This window comes from Mytilus galloprovincialis, chromosome 7 (assembly GCF_965363235.1).
Source record: "Mytilus galloprovincialis chromosome 7, xbMytGall1.hap1.1, whole genome shotgun sequence".
Taxonomy (NCBI): Eukaryota; Metazoa; Mollusca; class Bivalvia; order Mytilida; family Mytilidae; genus Mytilus; species Mytilus galloprovincialis.
The window spans coordinates 27,089,550-27,107,151 of record NC_134844.1 but is presented as its reverse complement, the minus strand read 5'-3'; the positions used below and the strand labels follow the sequence as shown (position 1 = coordinate 27,107,151).

Below are 17,602 nucleotides of genomic sequence, written 5' to 3'. Positions count from 1 at the left end.
TAACGTCACTAGGAGCAGCAGTTAGTTGTCATAGATACTCTAGATAGAAAGATAATCTGCCACTTTTATAAAAGGGACTACACATAGTTTTTGAAAGGGTATAATCGGTTTGTGCCGAAATTACTTTCTTTAGTCCAGAAACTCATTTGTGCTAAATGGTAATCTCCACCCACATTTAGGACTGGCAGTTATTTGTAGTTTTTATCAACAGCTTGCACTTTTTCTAAATTATATTTGCTTCTTTTAAGGCTAACTAAAACTGTTTTTTTACCATTGTGGTTTGATTAAGGTAGTGTATATCAAACAGCTGTTGGAAATATTTTGGACAACCCTCTTATTTACAATATCATTTGATCAACACCTAGTGGTCTTTGGTGGTATCTCGCATAACATTAATAAGGTCTTTTTTAAAAGGCAACTTGAAATTATTGGTCCCATATTTATGTGCTATAGCAAATGTATGGGCTGCTGATCTGCATATATGATAGCAATATATTCTTATGTTTTCAATGACCCCTTATTTCTTCACTCCACTTTATAAGATAGAAATAAATGTTATTCCATATTTTATTGGTTTTTTTAAAGGTATCATAATTTAGACATAAAGACAAAACTAAGCACAGTGAAAAAAGTCTACTCTGTCCTGTAAAGTTTGAGATGTTTTTGTTGTTCAATCTTTGTCACTTGTATGGAAACACCAAATCTTGATAACCTACAACAGAAATATTATCACTTTTATTTCAATTCAATGGTTGCAGTTATCATGCATGTAATAGAGAAAATGATAAATTAGACCAGATCTCCACATTAATAATATCAAAACTAGAGGCTTCAATGAGCCTGTGTCACTCACATGATACTTTTATTTACAATTGATGCATGATACAGAAATTGTCCATACCAACCGTCAGTGTTTACCATACAATACAGTACTTCTATACACTGTCTGTATACAGTATTTGTCGGATTTTGTCCATACCTATCGTCGATGTTTGACATAAAATACAATACTCCTATATACCGTATATCAACAGTATTTGTCTATACCTACCGTCGGTGGTTAACATACAATACAGTCCTCCTATATACCGTCTATCAACAGTATTTGTCTATACCTACCGTCAGTGGTTAACATACGATATACATGTAGTACTCCTTTGCACCGTCCATCAACAGTATTTGTCTATACCTACCGTCGGTGGTTAACATGCAATAAAGTGCTCCTATATACCGTCTATCAACAGTATTTGTCTATACCTACCGTCAGTGGTTAACATACGATATAGTACTCCTTTGCACTGTCCATCAACAGTATTTGTCTATACCTACCGTCGGTGGTTAACATGCAATAAAGTGCTCCTATATACCGTCTATCAACAGTATTTGTCTATACCTACCGTCAGTGGTTAACATACGATATAGTACTCCTTTGCACCGTCCATCAACAGTATTTGTCTATACCTACCGTCGGTGGTTAACATGCAATAAAGTGCTCCTATATACCGTCTATCAACAGTATTTGTCTATACCTACCGTCGGTGGTAAACATACAATATAGTGCTCCTATATACCGTCTATCAACAGTATTTGTCTATACCTACCGTCGGTGGTTAACATGCAATAAAGTGCTCCTATATACCGTCTATCAACAGTATTTGTCTATACCTACCGTCAGTGGTTAACATACGATATAGTACTCCTTTGCACCGTCCATCAACAGTATTTGTCTATACCTACCGTCGGTGGTTAACATGCAATAAAGTGCTCCTATATACCGTCTATCAACAGTATTTGTCTATACCTACCGTCGGTGGTTAACATACAATATAGTGCTCCTATATACCGTCTATCAACAGTATTTGTCTATACCTACCGTCGGTGGTTAACATACAATATAGTGCTCCCGTAAACCGTCTATCAACAGTATTTGTCTATACCTACTGTCGGTAGTTAACATACAATATAGTGCTTCTATATACCGTCTATCGACAGTATTTGGCTATACCTACCATCGCTGGTTAACATACAATATAGTGCAACTATATACCGTCTATCAACAGTATTTGTCTATACCTACCGTCGGTGATTAACATACAATATGGTAGTTAACATACAATATAGTGCTCCTATATACCGTCTATCAACAGTATTTGTCTATACCTACCGTCGGTGGTTAACATACAATATAGTGCTCCTATATACCGTCTATCAACAGTATTTGTCTAAACCTACCGTAAGTGGTTAACATACAATATAGTGCTCCTACAATGTATATACCATCTATCAACAGTATTTGTCTATACCTACCGTCGGTAGTTAACATACAATATAGTGCTCCTATATACCGTCTATCAACAGTATTTGTCTATACCTACCGTCGGTGGTTAACATACAATATAGTGCTCCCATAAACCCGTCTATCAACAGTATTTGTCTATACCTACTGTCGGTAGTTAACATACAATATAGTGCTCCTATATACCGTCTATCAACAGTACTTGTCTATACCTACCGTCGGTAGTTAACATACAATATAGTGCTCCTATATACCGTCTATCAACAGTATTTGTCTATACCTACCGTCGGTGGTTAACATACAATATAGTGCTTCTATATACAGTCTATCGACAGTATTTGTCTATACCTACCATCGCTGGTTAACATACAATATAGTGCTCCTATATACCGTCTATCAACAGTATTTGTCTATACCTACCATCGCTGGTTAACATACAATATAGTGCTCCCATGTACCGTCTATCAACAGTATTTGTCTATACCTACTGTCGGTAGTTAACATACAATATAGTGCTCCTATATACCGTCTATCAACAGTACTTGTCTATACCTACCGTCGGTAGTTAACATACAATATAGTGCTCCTATATACCGTCTATCAACAGTATTTGTCTATACCTACCGTCGGTGGTTAACATACAATATAGTGCTCCTATATACCGTCTATCAACAGTATTTGTCTATACCTACTGTCGGTAGTTAACATACAATATAGTGCTCCTATATACCGTCTATCAACAGTATTTGGCTATACATACCGTCAGTGGTTAACATACAATATAGTGCTCCTATATACCGTCTATCAACAGTATTTGTCTAAACCTACCGTCGGTGGTTAACATACAATATAGTGCTCCTACAATGTATATACCATCTATCAACAGTATTTGTCTATACCTACCGTCGGTAGTTAACATACAATATAGTGCTCCTATATACCGTTTATCAACAGTATTTGTCTATACCTACCGTCGCTGGTTAACATACAATATAGTGCTTCTATATACCGTCTATCGACAGTATTTGTCTATACCTACCATCGCTGGTTAACATACAATATAGTGCTCCTATATACCGTCTATCAACAGTATTTGTCTATACCTACTGTCGGTAGTTAACATACAATATAGTGCTCCTATATACCGTCTATCAACAGTACTTGTCTATACCTACCGTCGGTAGTTAACATACAATATAGTGCTCCTATATACCGTCTATCAACAGTATTTGTCTATACCTACTGTCGGTAGTTAACATACAATATAGTGCTCCTATATACCGTCTATCAACAGTATTTGGCTATACATACCGTCAGTGGTTAACATACAATATAGTGCTCCCATATACCGTCTATCAACAGTATTTGTCTATACCTACTGTCGGTAGTCAACATACAATATAGTGCTCCTACATGTATATACCGTCTATCAACAGTATTTGTCTATACCTACCGTCGGTGGTTAACATACAATATAGTGCTCCTACAATGTATATACCGTCTATCAACAGTATTTGTCTATACCTACCGTCGGTGGTTTTCAAACAATATAGTGCTCCCAAATACCGTCTATCAACAGTATTTGTCTATACCTACTGTAGGTAGTTAACATACAATATAGTGCTTCTATATACCGTCTATCGACAGTATTTGTCTATACCTACCATCGCTGGTTAACATACAATATAGTGCTCCTATATACCGTCTATCAACAGTATTTGTCTATACCTACCGTCGGTGGTTAACATACAATATAGTGCTCCCATGTACCGTCTATCAACAGTATTTGTCTATACCTACTGTCGGTAGTTAACATACAATATAGTGCTCCTATATACCGTCTATCAACAGTACTTGTCTATACCTACCGTCGGTAGTTAACATACACTATAGTGCTCCTATATACCGTCTATCAACAGTATTTGTCTATACCTACCGTCGGTGGTTAACATACAATATAGTGCTCCTATATACCGTCTATTAACAGTATTTGTCTATACCTACCGTCGGTGGTTAACATACAATATAGTGCTCCCATAAACCCGTCTATCAACAGTATTTGTCTATACCTACTGTCGGTAGTTAACATACAATATAGTGCTCCTATATTCCATCTATCAACAGTATATGTCTATACTTACCGTCGCTGGTTAACATACAATATAGTGCTCCCATATACCGTGTATCAACAGTATGTGTCTATACCTACTGTCGGTAGTTAACATACAATACAGTGCTCCTATATACCATCTATCAACAGTATTTGTCTATACCTACCGTCGGTAGTTAACATACAATATAGTGCTCCTATATACCATCTATCAACAGTATTTGTCTATACCTACCGTCGGTGGTTAACATACAATATAGTGCTCCTATATACCGTCTATCAACAGTATTTGTCTATACCTACTGTCGGTAGTTAACATACAATATAGTGCTCCTATATACCGTTTATCAACAGTATTTGTCTATACCTACCGTCGCTGGTTAACATACAATATAGTGCTCTTTTATACCGTCTATCAACAGTATCTGTCTATACCTAATGTCGGTAGTTGCTCCTATATACCGTCTATCACCAGTATTTGTCTATACCTACCGTCGGTGGTTAACATAAGATAAAGTGCTCCTATAAACCGTCTATCAACAGTATTTGGCTATACCTACCGTCAGTGGTTAACATACAATATAGTGCTCCCATATACCGTCTATCAACAGTATTTGTCTATACCTACTGTCGGTAGTCAACATACAATATAGTGCTCCTATATACCGTCTATCAACAGTATTTGTCTATACCTACCGTCGGTGGTTAACATACAATATAGTGCTCCTACAATGTATATACCGTCTATCAACAGTATTTGTCTATACCTACCGTCGGTGGTTAACATACAATATAGTGCTCCTACAATGTATATACCGTCTATCAACAGTATTTGTCTATACCTACCGTCGGTGGTTAACATACAATATAGTGCTCCCATATACCGTCTATCAACAGTATTTGTCTATACCTACTGTCGGTAGTTAACATACAATAAAGTGCTCCTATATACCATCTATCAACAGTATTTGTCTATACCTACTGTCGGTAGTTAACATAAAATATAGTGCTTCTATATACCGTCTATCAACAGTATTTGTCTATACCTACCGTCGGTGGTTAACATACAATATAGTGCTCCTACAATGTATATATACCGTCTATCAACAGTATTTGTCTATACCTACCGTCGGTGGTTAACATACAATATAGTGCTCCCATATACAGTCTATCAATAGTATTTGTCTATACCTACTGTCGGTAGTTAACATACAATATAGTGCTCCTTTATACCATCTATCAACAGTATATGTCTATACCTACCGTCGGTGGTTAACATACAATATAGTGCTCCCATATACTGTCTATCAACAGTATTTGTCTATACCTACCGTCGGTGGTTAACATACAATATAGTGCTCCTATATACCGTCTATCAACAGTATTTGTCTATACCTACTGTCGGTAGTTAACATACAATATAGTGCTCCTATATACCGTCTATCAACAGTATTTGTCTATACCTACCGTCGGTAGTTAACATAAAATATAGTGCTCCTATATACCATCTATCAACAGTATTTGTCTATACCTACCGTCGGTGGTTAACATACAATATAGTGCTCCTATATACCGTCTATCAACAGTATTTGTCTATACCTACCGTCGGTAGTTAACATACAATATAGTGCTCCTATATACCATCTATCAACAGTATTTGTCTATACCTACCGTCGGTGGTTAACATACAATATAGTGCTCCTATATACCGTCTATCACCAGTATTTGTCTATACCTACCGTCGGTGGTTAACATAAGATATAGTGCTCCTATATACCGTCTATCAACAGTATTTGGCTATACCTACCGTCAGTGGTTAACATGGAATATAGTGCTCCTATATACCGTCTATCAACAGTATTTGTTTATACCTACTGTCGGAGGTTAACATAGAATATAGTGCTCCTATATACCAAAAGGGATAACGGATCTGCATCTAGAATTTATCATGCTGCCCTTTTTTTGGATTTTTAAAATTCTTGTTATCCCTCAATTTTTACATTCATCCCAAATAATACAACAGTAGTCAATTAGGGGCAGAACACCCATTGTATTATGTTTTCTTGCAGTGATATAAAAAAAATGTATTTAAGAAAGATGGTATATTCTGGATGATATATTAGCACAACCTTGGTCAATTTTATTTCTCCAGTTACTTAGTGGGCTGTCAATTTTGAAACTAATATTTTTTCACATGAAGAATTTTGTAATACATTAATTTATTATCAAGTTTGGTTGAAAAGTCTGAATAGTTTCTGCTTTGTTCCAGTAATCAAACATTTTGTTTCATTTGCATCTATGAACATGTTATTCATTTTACTCTTCAACCCTGTGTAAATCTTCTTGAACATCATCATTTATATTTTCTAGATGTTTCCCCCTTATTTATGAATAGTGGTGTCATCAGCATATACAACGAAATAGGTCTGTTTCACAATTTTTAATGCATAAGGGAAGGTCATTTATAAATAGCACAAACAATAGAGGACAAGGTATAGAACATTGGGGAACACCAAATTTTACATGTTGTTGTTCAGAGTCAACATTACAAATGTATACCTTTTGTTATTCAGGTACGACTTACAAAAACTAACAGTAGTCTCACTAAATCCATAAATGTCGAGCTTTAAACAAAGAAAGTCATATTCTACCAAATCAAAAGCTTTTTTTTAAATCTTAATAAAATTGCAGAGTTTAAATTACCATCTTTCATTTCTTGCAACCATGTGTCAATGATATTAAATAAATGTCAAGCTCAATCCAGTATATATTCCAAGTTATGGACAAATGATAATGCTATTAAAAATACCAAATCATAACCAGTGCCTTTCTCTTTTTCTATTTACAGTATATGACTTAATAATGATTTCTTTTTTCAACTATTTTCATACTTTTTTGTTTCCTCTGCTTTTGTATCAAGGGCATAGTTGTTTATGGCAAACTAAGCATCTGCATAATCAAACTATTCCTAACTATACTCTACCTCAAATTCTGGAAACTGCACAATTTTTGTCATAGCAGTCTTATGGTAGCTGAACTATTTCTATTTTTTGTAAATCTGGATTAATAAGTCTTTTGTCACATTCTGGGGCTATAGAAAAAAAACATTACAGAATTATCAAAATTATGTGTGTATAATGTTTGTGTACAGTCATTCAACTAAAAAAGGACAAAAATTATTTTTTTGTGTATAAATAAATAATTGTGATTTTAATGTCTTAATATTATAAAAAAAACTTCAAAAGATTAAATTTAAATTATAATCTAAACATGAAAGAGCACATATAAATCAACCGTTTACTCAGATTTATATCTAAAACCAGTTATAACTAGCTATAATATCTTTGACTTCACAAATATCATCATCTAATTTTACAAATCAGTATTTATTTGGTGGCACTTCCTGCACACTAAGTATGTTATGCTTGAGGTTTAATTTTGATGCAATCACATTTCAGAAGGTACATGTCTTGAACTGTTTTAATGAATAAATTACAATTTTAAACTCAGTTTAGGCTGACCTGAGGTCAATAGTCTTAAACAATGTCATCAAACTATCAGTTTTACTGTAATATATTGATATTGTGACATTTATGGGAAAGAGCATATTAGTTAGTCATATTGGTCAATACAATGGAAAGTTTATAGCTGAGACTAGTACTATAACACTATGTGTTATACTAGTAGTCTCAGTTTATAACTATGTTAATTATATACATGACATATAATAATTAAATCATTCAAAAAACTATTCCAAAGATTTCTCTCAAATCATGTTTACATTTTTTAAGAGAAGAGTCTGTCTGAAATATATTCAGGGGTAGTCCAAATAATTATGACTTCTTAAAAAGCTATATTATGGGGGAAAAGGGGGGGGGGGTCTATTATGTTTTTTTCATACAGGAGGAAGACGTCAAAGCAAAAAAAAACACCAACAAAACAAAATAAAATAATAGCCTGTCAAGACGTCCTTATATCATAATAATTTGGTCTAATTTTGGGATAATACATTTAACTTCCTTTGATGTCGGGGAGGGGATAAGTTTTGACGATTAATTATTCTTGAAACTAACAATAATTATTTCTTATTGTTACTTTGTTAAGCGAGCGCGATGTGTGGTTCTCGAGTTACTTTAAAAAAAGGGGGGGGGTTGTTACTATATCAAATTTACCCAGTTTGGAGACAATAAATATTTAAAATCTAACCAGCTAACCATAAACTCCAATGTTCCTGCTTTTTTTAGCAGAACCAACACGATGGCATTCTCGTCTCTGTTATAATCAATAGTTAACTCATTTCTTCTTCCAGGTTATTTCTTAATCAATTATGATTATCACTGTCTATCTATTTACCATGTTTATGTTAAACTGGTCCGTAATTCCATCGTAGTGTATCGATAAGTGAACACAACAGGGAACCAGTATATTAAACGTCTGTAAACCGAGGTATATAATATACAAGTTTCCTGAGTCAGTAACCGTAACTATCACCGTGCTTTGTGCGCATGCGCAAGAAACACCAATAACAAGGATAATACAGGGTACACAGTTCCGTAATTTCGTATATTTTTCTTATCTTCATACTAAAGAGCTTCAAAAGTAGGCGTGCTTAGGTGCACTGGGCGGGTCTAAAAACCGACTCTCGGTGGTTAACGTCTCTCGATGGTTAACTTTAAGTGCCTACCGTCTTAGTACCTTCAGATATATAACTGGATGTTTTGTGTAAAGTAAAGTTAGCAGTTTGGATCATAAAAAGCTATTGAGAACAAAGATGTTTTCTGATAAGGTATGTATTGAAATATTAAATCTCTGAAACACTTATTTGAAACGCGTCTGTGTTAACTTAAGCGGAATATATTTGGTTCTCGTTAACAAACTGCAATCAGAATTGTTATTTTGTTATAATGACTAACTTAAGATTATTATGCTTAAGAATTTCAATCCTGCAAAAAAGGTCACTATTATTATTATTGACTTTATTTCCTCTTATACAGAGATTATGTCATACCATATATACCTTAGAACAAGACACATAAAAACACATATTTAGACAGTTCAAAATGTCAAAGGAACATCAAATTAATCAATCGTCATTGTCGTTAATGATCATAAAAGAGTTTAAATGTTCTGTAGACATGCTGAACACAAAATTTTGAGAATACCATACTCTCGTCGTCATCTAGTTCGTATTTAGTGTCACAGGATAGAAGAGTGGCTTTGAATTCTAGAGACGATAGGCTGTCCATATAGACACTAAACTGGATTGAGTTCATGTTTATAATATCTCTCCACATTTCATTTCTGTAACCAAGAACAAAATCACATGAGCATAGTATATGTTCTAAAACGTTTGAAAACAGTTTCCCGCATTTTTCACATAGGAGTTGTTCAGCTTCAATACGAACAATAGTGCACAAGTCGATAATGTACTTTGAAGCTACTCTTATATCTGGATATCTTTTCGCAATTATCCATGATTTATGTAACTTAATGACTGGATGGATAAGTTTGAAAAAGTTAAAGTCGCTGTCGTTTGAAATCCTTTCTAGCCAATTCAATTGTTCAGTCTTGTGAATATTTTGCGACACTACATTGTTCCAGACAATTTTTGAAGGAAAAGTTCCAAGTTCAATAAGATTCACAATATACTGTAAGAGATTGTACTAAATAAATAGTCTATACATATCAGGAATAAAATCAGGCTGATTTTCCACACGTGTATTTAAACTCTAGCAGTCTGGCCATCATTATCTGCTTTGGTAGGTGAGCTAAGTTCAGTTTACATAATCTGCCGAAAAATAAAAGTTTGCATTTGTCAATATAACACTTAATGCAGAGCCACCCAAGAAGGCTGGTACACTTGTCTGATCTAGACCTTTTAAGTAGATCTTGTACTGCTTTACATACGAATCTGTGAGCTCGTTCGACCAATAGTAATTCAGATTTGGTAAGATTGTTCCACAGTTCGCAACCATATAATGCCCTCGTATAAGCTAATTGGTTTACAATTTTCAAACATGTAGATGTATTCAAAATGGCCGGATGAACTCCAGAGTTCACAATGGAAATAGTAGTTGCACGTAACTTATGACACGCATTCATGGTTTGTTCCATATAATTAAAGCTACTATCTAAGAGAATACCGACATGTTTAGTTGATTTGACGATTGGTATTTCTGAACCATATAGGTAGAATCTGTCAATAGCGTTGCTTCGTCACTTTCCATATAGTAATACATGACTCATACTGGGTGAAAACTTGAAGGCCCACCGCTCACTAAACAACTGGCAATTTTTTATTAGGGTTTGCATTCCTTGGGTTGTAGGAGACATCAGAGCTATATCATCCGCTTGTACAGAACATGCGACTCTTACGTCATAGAGAATTGTACCGTATCTCGTTTAGTTCAATTCAATAAGTAAGTCGTTGATAAAAGCTAAGTAAAGAACGGCTGATAACACACCTCCTTGACGCACTCCTCGTTGTAGTTGAAACCATCTCGATAGTTTATTATTGAATAAGATTGAGCTATTCATGCCACGATACATTTCATCAATCAGAAGCCAAAATTTTCCACAAACACCATATTCTTTTAATTTCAGTAGGAGAGCGTCATGCCACAATGAATCAAATGCCTTCATACTGTCCATCAGAACAACGATGACTTTACTGTTGCGTTCGGTATAGTGTCTAATTACCTCCTGCATAGTAAAAGATGCATGTGTACTGCATAAAAATTACTGATAAGCCATTTGTGTCGGATTCGGAAAGTTTTGTTGAAAAGGGTCTAAATGAGGTACGAGTATTTTCTTGAAAATCTTCGATATGCAGCTTGTTAGCGATATACCTCGGAATGAATTTGGGTCCGTTTTGTCTTTATTCCCACTCTTGAACAGTGGAATTATAACACTTGATTTCCAATCAACAGGTATATAACAGTTTTGAATTATCAGATTGAACAAGGCGCACAAATGTTTTTATAGTGGTTTTCCACCATACTTCACGTGTATGAACTAACTTAAGAATTTCAATGCTGCAAAAAAGGTTACGATAGGTAGGTCTTAATCTTTTTTTCGACAAACAAACCATGGTTTTATTCCCTTAAGTTCTTGTATTCGTGTTTGAGGCCTTTCGTCTTCTTTTACTGTGATTAATGTAGCTAGACTATTATCGGTTGTTCAAATCGTAAATTTACACTGAAATTAAAAGTTGCTTTTAAAGTGCATCTTTTACGGTTCCAGTTATCTTTTTTTAACTGTATCATGCCTTTGGGTTATATCGAAGATTGACATAACACGAGCAGAGCAAGTTTTGCCCATAACACTAACAGGTATTCTCATAACACTAGCAAGTATTCTCATTACACTAGCAAGTATTCTCATAATACTAGTAAGTATTACTCATTACACTAGTATGTATTGCCCATAACACTATCAAGTATTGCCAACAACACCAGCAAGTATTACCCATAACACTAGCAAGTATTGCCCGTAACACTAACAAGTATTGCCCAACATGTTAACATTTGAATATATATCAACAAGAGTGCACACACTGAAATGTCTCGCCTTCTTTACTAATCATTGATATTATGTTGATAGTCCTAAGTATAAAGCTTTATTACAACTGTCACATAAACTTAACATTAACCAAGATAGCTAAACAAAGACCAATGAACCATGAAAATGAGGTCAAGGTCAGATGAACCATGCCAGGCAGACATGTACAGCTAACAAAAGTTCCATACAACAAATATAGTTGACCTATTACTTATAGTTTAAGAAAAACAGACCAAAACACAAAAACTTAACACTGTGCAATGAACCGTGCAATTGAGGTCATGGTCAAATAAACCTGCGGGACTGACATATAGATCATAATATATTTCCATACACCAAATATAGCTGACCTTTGGTTTGGCATATAAAATTAGATAAAAAGACCAAAACTTAAAAACTTAACTTTGACCACTGAACCATGAAAATGAGGTCAAGGTCAGATGACATCTGCCCGCTAGACATGTACACCTTACAATCATTCCATACAACAAATATAGTAGACCTATTGCATAAAGTATGAGAAAAACAGACCAAAACACAAAAACTTAACTATAACCACTGAACCATGAAAATGAGGTCAAGGTCAGATGACACCTGCCAGTTGGACATGTACACCTTCCAGTCCTTCCATACACCAAATATACTAGCCCTATTGCTTATAGTATCTGAGATATGGACTTGACCACCAAAACTTAACCTTGTTCACTGATCCATGAAATGAGGTCGAGGTCAAGTGAAAACTGTCTGACGGGCATGAGGACCTTGCAAGGTACGCACATACCAAATATAGTTATCCTATTACTTATAATAAGAGAGAATTCAACATTACAAAAATTCTGAACTTTTTTTTCAAGTGGTCACTGAACCATGAAAATGAGGTCAAGGACATTGGACATGTGACTGACGGAAACTTCGTAACATGAGGCATCTATATACAAAGTATGAAGCATCCAGGTCTTTCACCTTCTAAAATATAAACCTTTTAAGAAGTTAGCTAACGCCGCCGCCGTAGCCGCCGCCGTAGCCGCCGCCGCCGCCGCCGGATCACTATCCCTATGTCGAGCTTTCTGCAACAAAAGTTGCAGGCTCGACAATAATATATTCATTCATCAAGTACTAGTAGTTTTTAATTTTTTATAATTAAAATTTACAAACGATAGTTTACGGTCGACTTTAGTGTATACTTTGGTTGCTGTCATGGTACATTATATAAATAACACATAGCTGAGAGGGTGATAGAGCAGATTGTTACCCCGAGAAAACATTGTCAACTGAGGCGAAGCCAAGGTTGACGATGTCTTTTCGAGGGGTAACAATCTGCTCTATCACCCTCTCAGCTATGTGTTATTTAATTTATTATACTGAATGTTCTGTTATTACTGTCGATTAAATTTAAAATTCAAAGTAATAAACTATGAGATCTTGTACATAACCATCCGTATTTAATAAAGCGCACACTTGATCAAACGTCTCCGTGAAGGGTAATAGAGTATTTGCCATAGGACATAGTCGTCTTAAATAAAGCGCACACTTGATAAGCGTCTCTGTGAAGGGTGATAGAGTATTTGTCATAGGAGAGAGTCGTATTTAATAAAGCCCACACTTGATCAAGCGTCTCCATGAAGGGTAATAGAGTAAATTGACACCCTCGTATTAGCCAATCAAAATCTGGCATTTTGACATGAAGTATAATAAAACAATATGTGTGAGTTTAAAAAGGGACAATAAACAGAGTCCATTTTATCCAGTCATGTGTGTTATTTTCTCTTTATTCAAATGAAGTCACACATTTCATCATAATATTCTAGTTTCAGTTAACATTTTGACGAACAATCTCAAAAATAGTTCTTTAGAATATGGATGCAGTTTCAGGCTGAACTGCTTGCAATCTGCCTCATAGAATTGCAAAGCACTTTAAGTACAGTATTCTGTAGAAACAATACTAGACAACTTAATGATGTACTAACTGGTAATAAATCTGAGTTTAATGCATTAATTCCAAAATACTTCAACTTAATTATGATAAAATATGGCATAAGCATTTTAAATTTTGACTATCTTATTTTTTTTTTACCTTAAAATTAACTTCATATGAACACTTTATGAACTGAAATTTCCACATCTTTCTGTCTATATATTCAAATTCTCAAGAAATGATCTGGTTTTCCAGCGACCTATAATAGGTATGTCTAATAGCACATATAAATTAAATTTTGTGAGCTAAAAAAAATTGGCTCATCGGTTTAAATATATTTTTCAACTGTTGTGTGGTCCATTTTACTATCCAATAGCAGGCTGTTTCTGCTCTTTGGTTGGGTTGTTGTCTCTTTGACACTTCCCCATTTCCATTCTCTATTTTATTGTGTTTGCAAAAGGGTGTCAACACTTCAAACTTTACATTAGCATTCACAACACATTGAAGAGTATAATGGTGTTGGCAAAAACAATCAAAAGAAAGGAAGTCGCCTATTTTCTGTTGACCGAGACACAAAAAGATTGCAATTTATATTCTGCTGTTATATGTAAAAATAAGATGTGGTATGATTGCCAATAAGAAAGCTCTACAAGAGACCAAGTGACACAGAAGTTAACAACTGTCAACCTACTGGCTTCAAGAATGAGTAAAACTCATACCTTATAGTCAACTATAAAAGGCATCACAATCACAAATGTAAAACAATTCAAATAATAAAACTAATAGCCTGATTTATGTCTACTTTTCTCTGAAATTACATTAAATCAAATAAATTGCTGAATATATCTTAATGCTACTATCCTTGACTTTACTATGCAGATAAGATCTTCACAGACAAATGAACTTAATGTTTATGAGACATTTTACAAAATAATTCAGGAAATCATATTTCTTATTTTCAAACTGCAATTAATTCTTGTACTCGGTAAAATCTACCATTTCCATTTTGTTTCTTGGTTCTTTATATCTCACTGATACAACCTACATGTCACCTTCCATTCACATCAACTTACTAAGACTACAGAAATAACAAATAAAATATTTTCCAATTAACAAGAAAATATTGTCATTACTCAATTGATAAGGATTATGAATTATCAATATGGAGACAGGTTGATACAGGCAGTGGTGAAAAATTGTATTATCCTAGACATTTTCTGACAAGTATTGAAAGTCTTGCGTTTAAAGCAAACTCGTGTCGTATCGTATTTTGATTCAGAATTGACGGAGGTTACTTACAGAAGGGAGACAACTCGAAACGATAGTATGGAAGAATCCATTTCGGCTGAAGGGCTGTTGTAGTTACACCTTTACGATGTGGACAACATTTATTTTAATTATGATGCATACGATTTAAAATTATGCAACAACAATAACCCTCAATAGCAGACAGGCATAGAAAGGAGTTTCAAGTTAATCAATGGAGTGGAGAATCCAGAGCAACCATTCAATCTGATACCCCTGATACATGAAGATTATGAGAACATTATAGGACAGTGTTTAAATTCAATCTTTTTGTTATTTTTTACCTTTTAAAACAAGACAATCTTAAGAATCTGAGATGTTCCTTAATGTTTAGAATAAAACGGTTGACGCGAAGGAATGGCCCTGAGTCAATGATATAAGTCTACAGATTGCTTGAAAGCAATCGTATCCCAAAAAACTAGGCTCACAAGGATCAAACAACATTTGGTTATAGTTTCTGCATTTAATACCTTTCAATTCGATCTTGTTCTGTCATAATGATACCGGTACACACCTTTAAGTTTGGAGGCAGATATTTCATTGGCTGATAGAAGGATTACCAAAACAGAAAGTAAAACAGTGTTGACAGTTAGATCCTTATAAGCAAACAGTGGACACAGGATCTGTATTTTAATCATATTCAATCAAATACAGATAACATGCTCAACAAAATTGATAAATAAAGGGGAAATGTGTCCATGGCAAGGGTCCGGAAACGGTCATATATGCCAGTCTTGACCTAAACTGAAAGTATTTTGTCCTAAATGAGTAATTGGGATTTAGGACAAATTTTATTTTTTTACAGAAATAATTTCGGTCATTCAATGTCATTTCGTTGAGATCGAGTTTCTAACATGGTCTAAATCGCCATTTTGAACTTATTTTTTGTTTGTTATCCTTTTCCTGTAATACAACTGCCACTCAAGTAAAGTGTTATCCTGAGGGCCCTCCTAATAACTATAGTAATGCCTCTGGGAAATATTGGCTAATGATCGCTAATCTCTTTACCTGTGTTTTTAATTAATTTTTTTTATTGATCACGAGCTCAGAACTAATATTTTAAAGAAATTAAAAGTTCATAACAACTGTCTGCATTATTTTATTACTTTTCTCAGCTTAGACAATTGTCAATTCTGATTTAAAATTAAATTAAAATTAAATTAATTTACGTAGAACAAAATATTGTTTCACTACAAACACATGTGCTTTGTTTACTAATACGCATGCTTGAAATTCTATTCCGCAAATTAGACACTAAATCGTAAATTAAAAATGATTTCATGCTAAATAAAACAAGTCCAACTAATATAATTAATATTCAAACACTATTAAAGGTAAAACAGTTAAAAAGCCGACGATTTCCTGTGAATTTGATAAACAAAACTAATCCCGAAAATGAGTTCGGAATTGGTCGTTTTACTATTGTCGTAAAACATCCGGTTATAATTTTGGCTACAAAATCGAAAGAAACGTAAGCGAAGTTTGAGAAATTTATCGTTTTGAGTCATTAAAATCATTTTATTTTTAAACTGTTGCCTTCCTTTTATTGCTCAAGATCGATTTTAAGGGAAATGGTAGGGAAATTTCTGAAGTAAATGCGATGCAACAGTTAAAAACAAGTTCGTTAATGCTACGAGTATGACTGTATGAGCATACGAGGAGCATACACACAATCTTTGTTTGAAAAAGGGCACCAACTTTTAAGTTATCCCAAAATGACCGAAATTAGGTGAAAAAATTTCCGGATCCTTGGTCCATGGGACACAGATGATGCCCTGGTTTGCATACATTATAAAGAGACATAACTCTAGAATAATAAACGTGACCCAACAAAATTTTAAACTTGATCTGTGTTGGTTTGGTTGGGGCAAACTAAAGCTAGAGATGTACAGACCTACAGACAGACAAGGGTAAAACTTGATGCTTCCCTCTGCTATGGTGGGGCAAAAAACAAAAATAACAAACAAGAGGTAAGATAAATCCATCTGTTTATTTTTTATTTATCACCTTGTTGCTGTTGATAACAGCTCTCTATTTGGAATCAATACACAACAGATATATGGTTAACCCATCAATATTAAAATTCATTTTAAAATTACAACTACCAGCACTTTAATACATTTTTGTCATGTTTAGCAGTCTGCTATTCCCCTCAACCGAAATAGCATCAGTTAGTATAATTCATCAGTTTGAAAATTACTTCATTTAATCATTCAAATAATATCTATAAAATAAAATCAAGACCTTTTTCACATAACTGAGGAGACAAACCAGAATACAGATCTAAACTCTTCTGAAATAACCTGTTATTATCTGGACAACCCAACCTTTTTTATTGATATTTCTTTTTGCAATGACATTGTTTGTTAAAAGCTTAAAGCAAATGTAGTAAAAAGAAGAAAAGTGTATGACAAAC

The 17,602-nt window shown here is 34.3% G+C and overlaps 1 long non-coding RNA gene across 1 annotated transcript; it reads right to left on the bottom strand.

Moving 5' to 3' along the window:
• Positions 1–553: 553 nt before the first annotated feature.
• On the bottom strand, positions 554–8,743 carry LOC143081606 (uncharacterized). The gene is made up of 3 exons (XR_012979987.1): positions 8,621–8,743; positions 7,390–7,497; positions 554–712 (listed from the first exon to the last, which is right to left on the bottom strand). It is a non-coding gene; the product is annotated as an uncharacterized LOC143081606 (long non-coding RNA).
• Between the last annotated feature and the right edge of the window lie 8,859 nt (positions 8,744–17,602).